Source organism: Triticum dicoccoides, chromosome 4B (assembly GCF_002162155.2).
Source record: "Triticum dicoccoides isolate Atlit2015 ecotype Zavitan chromosome 4B, WEW_v2.0, whole genome shotgun sequence".
Lineage (NCBI taxonomy): Eukaryota > Viridiplantae > Streptophyta > Magnoliopsida > Poales > Poaceae > Triticum > Triticum dicoccoides.
Window position 1 is genome coordinate 429,926,176 of NC_041387.1, and position 6,290 is coordinate 429,932,465.

Here is a 6,290-nt window from a genome sequence, read left to right on the forward strand (position 1 = left end):
GTGGTGTTACACTCGGTGAAAGTGCATTTATCTCTAAATGGTATTTTGGTGTGACGACAATGTGGTTAGTGAAGCTAATGACATTTGTTAAGGTTTATCTGAGGCCATTGTTTCCTTGGAGATTTATTGAGGAGGTGGTTGCCCCCCAACACACACACTTCAAAAGGGCTGTCATCCAAACCACACCTTGTTACTCCTGGAGATTTATTGAGAGATGGTTGACCATACCAAAATGATTTGTGTTCCTTGCTCGATTTCCACATCAACACTTGTTACTCTTAGAGGTTGAGCTCTTAGGCATTTAGAGGTTCCCCTGGTAGCTTCCTTGCGATGCGGTGTGCTTCAGATACATTTGAAAAGGTGTTGTGGTCGCCTTCAAGACCAAACCTGAATGATTCGAGGCTCATCTGTTGGGCTGACTAGGAAGGAGAATACGGTGAGCCGCTTGGTGGCATTCCGGAGCTTTGGCTTCGGCACCGCTCCAATAGAGATTAGCACTCCCGAAGGAGTGTTAACTTCAGGATGAAATCCACGTCCCCGACTCACTTGTGGTTAATCCTTCCCGTATTTTTACTTGCCTTGTATGCTTGTTGGCTCGCTAACTAGTTTATTTCCTTGCATATATTGCTTTGAGCTTGTTTTGCCTAGTTGCATATCTAGAGAACCTATTTTATATGCAATTTCCTAAAATAAGAAGATAACCTTAAGTTTTGTAGTCTCCTATTCACCCCCTTTAGCCGTCTGCATCGATCCTTTTAGTTGGTATCAGAACGATGACTCTTTATGAGGGCTTAACCACCTAAAGAGAATATGGCCAATACCAGGGAGGAGGATTTGGGACAACACGCCAACAGAGGTTCCCTAGAGGTACCATCTAAGGATCCCGCCGCCGCACAAAGTCGTTGCTCTTGCACCCACCGCTAACTTGACATTTGCGCAAATCACATCCTTAATGACGGAATTTAAATCTGCTTCCATAAAGGAGATTCACACCATTGTCAAAGAAGAGTTGGATACAAGATTTAAAGCCCCCACTTCCGCATCATCCTCATTTAGTCCAAAAACACACATGATGTGGAAGGTTCAAGAGAAATTCATAACCACCCAAACCTCCTACTGCACCTCTCTACAATGTCGCAGAGCCCCACTACCCTCCACAATCAACCCCACATCCACATATTAATTGAGGTTGGGGTCAACAAGGACCCAATCTAGCGTGATGTCTAAATTTGCAAAGAGGGCCCATTGCACCGGTCCCAGCGTGCCTGCTCGGCTGCCTCCTTGTGGGCGGCTATCATGTTGCGCAAGGAGTCACCGTCGTTGCTAGGTGCAAGGTAGTGGAGGAGGTGGCCGTGTGCGCTGGTGATCAGGCTGGGCGCCTCCACCATATTCGTTGGGCGCCATTAGCCCCTGGACTGACGAGGAGGTGATGGAAGCATCGACCCCTTGCCACACCAAAATATGCACGACTGAGACGCCTACTGGAAGAACTATCTGTCCATGCTGCACGGTGACAATAGGGGCACCTCCTTGACCTTCTCCGTCATGAAACATCCGATTTGGACGCCACAGAAGCACTGCACTGGCAGTGAGGGTGCCTCCTCCTTGATGCGAAGGTTGGGTGGTGGTGAGGGAGGCATCAGACCGCGTCATGGCGTGACCGCTCGATCAAGAGGGCCATCTGCACCGAGAATTGCTCGTCAATGCATGTGGCCTTGATGAGGAAGGGCAGCTGTTGTTGCTTGTCGTCGTCTGAGGAGAGCACCACCTCCTTCTTTCAGCCGGCGAAGTGGTTGACGCTGACGGGCCCAGAGAGCGGCGGCGGCGGCGCTACGATCCATACGACCTCAAGAATCCACCTGTGGGCACCGTGAACCATTGGGAGCCGCTGTTGGATTTACCCATCACTAAGGGGAGTGCGAAGGAGAGGACGAGATCAGAGGCGACGATGCGCAGACTGAAGATATGATGTAGGTTTTGAAGGAAATATGCCCTAGAGGCAATAATAAAGTTATTATTTATTTCCTCATATCATGATAAATGTTTATTATTCATGCTAGAATTGTATTAACCGGAAACAATGATACACGTGTGAATACATAGACAAACATATAGTCACTAGTATGCCTCTACTTGACTAGCTCGTTTATCAAAGATGGTTATGTTTCCTAGCCATGGACAAAAGAGTTGTCATTTGATTAACGGGATCACATCATTAGGAGAATGATGTGATTGACATGACCCATTCTGTTAGCCTAGCACTTGATCGTTTAGTATGTTGCTATTGGTTTCTTCATGACTTATACATGTTCCTGTAACTATGAGATTATGCAACTCCCGTTTACCGGAGGAACACTTTGTGTGCTACCAAACGTCACAACGTAACTGGGTGATTATAAAGGTGCTCTATAGGTGTCTCCAAAGGTACATGTTGAGTTGGCATAATTCGAGATTAGGTTTTGTCACTCCGATTATCGGAGAGGTATCTCTGGGCCCTCTCGGTAATACACATCACTTAAGCCTTGCAAGCATTGTAACTAATGAGCTAGTTATGAAATGATGTATTATGGAATGAGTAAAGAGACTTGCCGATAACGAGATTGAACTAGGTATTGGATACCGATGATCGAATCTCGGGCAAGTAACATACCGATGACAAAGGGAACAACGTATGTTGTTATGCGGTTTGACCGATAAAGATCTTCATAGAATATGTAGGAACCAATATGGACATCCAGGTTTCGCTATTGGTTATTGACCGAGAATAGTTCTAGGTCATGTCTACATAGTTCTCGAACCTGTAGGGTCCGCACGCTTAATGTTACGATGACAGTTTTATTATGAGTTTATAAGTTTTGATGTACCGAAGTTTGTTAGGAGTCCCGGATGTGATCACGGACATGACGAGGAGTCTCGAAATGGTCAAGACATAAAGATTGATGTATTGGACGGATATATTTGGATACCGGAAAGGTTCCGGATGAGATTGGGAATATACCGGAGCTCCGGGAGGTTATCGGAACCCCCCGGTAAGTATATGGGCCTTATTGGGCCTTAGTGGAAAGGAGGGAGAAGGAGCAAAGGAGGGGGCGCCCCCCAAGCCCAATCCGAATTGGGAGGGGGGCCGGCCCCCCCTTTCCTTCTTCCCTCCCCTCTCTTCCTTCCCTCTCCTACTCCTAATAGGAAAGGGGGGGCCAAACCTACTTGGAGTAGGATTGCCCCCCTAGGGCGCGCCTCTCCCCTTGGCCGGCCCCCTCCTCCTCTCCCCCTTTATATACGGGGAGGGGGGCACCCCTAGAACACACAAGTTAATCTACGGATTGTTCCTTAGCCGTGTGCGGTGCCCCCCTCCACCATATTCCACCTCGGTCATATCATCGCGGAGTTTAGGCGAAGCCCTGCGCCGGTAGAACATCATCATCGTCACCACACCATCGTGCTGACGGAACTCATCCCCGACGCTTTGCTGGATTGGATCCCGGAGAACATCATCGAGCTAAACGTGTGCTGAACACGGAGGTGCCATACGTTCGGTGCTTGGATCGGTCGGATCGTGAAGACGTATGACTACATCAACCGCGTTGTCATAACGCTTCCGCTTACGGTCTACGAGGGTACGTGGACAACACTCTCCCCTCTCGTTGCTATACCATCACCATGATCTTGCGTGTGCGTAGGAATTTTTTTGAAATCACTACGTTCCCTAACAGTGGCATCCGAGCCTAGGTTTTATGCGTTGATGTTATATGCACGAGTAGAACACAAGTGAGTTGTGGGTGATACAAGTCATACTGCTTACCAGCATGTCATACTTTGGTTCAGCGGTATTGTTGGATGAAGCGGCCCGAACCGACATTACGCGTACGCTTAGGCGAGATTGGTTTTACCGCCGTGCTTTGCACACAGGTGACTAGCGGGTGTCTGTTTCTCCAACTTTAGTTGAACCGAGTGTGGCTACGCCCGGTCCTTGCGAAGGTTAAAACAACACTAACTTGACAAACTATCGTTGTGGTTTTGATGCGTAGGTAAGAACGGTTCTTGCTCAGCCCGTAGCAGCCATGTAAAACTTGCAACAACAAAGTAGAGGACGTCTAACTTGTTTTTGCAGGGCATGTTGTGATGTGATATGGTCAAGACGTGATGCTATATTTTATTGTATGAGATGATCATGTTTTGTAACCGAAGTTATCGGCAACTAGCATGAGCCATATGGTTGTCGCTTTATTGTATGAAATGCAAACGCCCTGTAATTGCTTTACTTTATCTCTAAGCGGTAGCGATAGTCGTAGAAGCAATAGATGGCGTAAACGACAATGATGCTACGATGGAGATCAAGGTGTCGCGCCGGTGACGATGGTGATCACGATGGTGCTTCGGAGATGGAGATCACAAGCACAAGATGATGATTGCCATATCATATCACTTATATTGATTGCATGTGATGTTTATCCTTTATGCATCTTATCTTGATTTGATTGACGGTAGCATTTTAAGATGATCTCTCACTAATTATCAAGAAGTGTTCTCCCTGAGTATGCACCGTTGCGAAAGTTCTTCGTGCTGAGACACCACGTGATGATCGGGTGTGATAGGCTCTACGTTCAAATACAACGGGTGCAAAACAGTTGCACACGCGGAATACTCAGGTTAAACTTGACGAGCCTAGCATATACAGATATGGCCTTGGAACACGGAGACCGAAAGGTCGAGCGTGAATCATATAGTAGATATGATCAACATAGTGATGTTCACCATTGAAAACTACTCCATCTCACGTGATGATCGGACATGGTTTAGTTGATTTGGATCACATAATCACTTAGATGACTAGAGAGATGTCTGTCTAAGTGGGAGTTCTTAAGTAATATGATTAATTGAACTTAAATTTATCATGAACTTAGTACCTGATAGTATTTTGCTTGTCTATGTTTGTTGTAGATAGATGGCTCGTGCTGTTGTTCCGTTGAATTTTAATGCGTTCCTTGAGAAAGCAAAGTTGAAAGATGATGGTAGCAATTACACGGACTGGGTCCGTAACCTGAGGATTATCCTCATTGCTGCACAGAAGAATTACGTCCTGGAAGCACCGCTAGGTGCCAGGCCTGCTGCTGATGCAACTGACGACATTAAGAACGTCTGGCAGAGCAAAGTTGATGACTACTCGATAGTTCAGTGTGCCATGCTTTACGGCTTAGAACCGGGTCTTCAACGATGTTTTGAACGTCATGGAGCATATGAGATGTTCCAGGAGTTGAAGTTAATATTTCAAGCAAATGCCCGGATTGAGAGATATGAAGTCTCCAATAAGTTCTATAGCTGCAAGATGGAGGAGAATAGTTCTGTCAGTGAACACATACTCAAAATGTCTGGGTATAATAATCACTTGATTCAATTGGGAGTTAATCTTCCTGATGATAGTGTCATTGACAGAATTCTTCAATCACTACCACCAAGCTACAAGAGCTTCGTGATGAACTATAATATGCAAGGGATGGACAAGACTATTCCCGAGCTCTTCGCAATGCTAAAAGCCGTGGAGGTAGAAATCAAGAAGGAGCATCAAGTGTTGATGGTTAACAAGACCACCAGTTTCAAGAAAAAGGGCAAAGGGAAGAAGAAGGGGAACTTCAAGAAGAACAACAAACAAGTTGCTGCTCAAGAGAAGAAACCCAAGTCTGGACCTAAGCCTGAGACTGAGTGCTTCTACTGCAAGCAGACTGGACACTGGAAGCGGAACTGCCCCAAGTATTTGGCGGATAAGAAGGATGGCAAAGTGAATAAAGGTATATGTGATATACATGTTATTGATGTGTACCTTACTAATGCTCGCAGTAGTACCTGGGTATTTGATACTGGTTCTGTTGCTAATATTTGCAACTCGAAACAGGGACTACAGATTAAGCGAAGATTAGCTAAGGACGAGGTGACGATGCGGGTGGGAAATGGTTCCAAAGTCGATGTGATCGCGGTCGGCACGCTACCTCTACATCTACCATCGCGATTAGTTTTAGACCTAAATAATTGTTATTTGGTGCCATCGTTGAGCATGAACATTATATCTGGATCTTGTTTGATGCGAGACGGTTATTCATTTAAATCAAAGAATAATGGTTGTTCTATTTATATGAGTAATATCTTTTATGGTCATGCAGCCCTGAAGAGTGGTCTATTTTTATTGAATCTCAATAGTAGTGATACACATATTCATAGTGTTGAAACCAAAAGATGGAGAGTTGATAATGATAGTGCAACTTATTTGTGGCACTGCCGTTTAGGTCATATCGGTATAA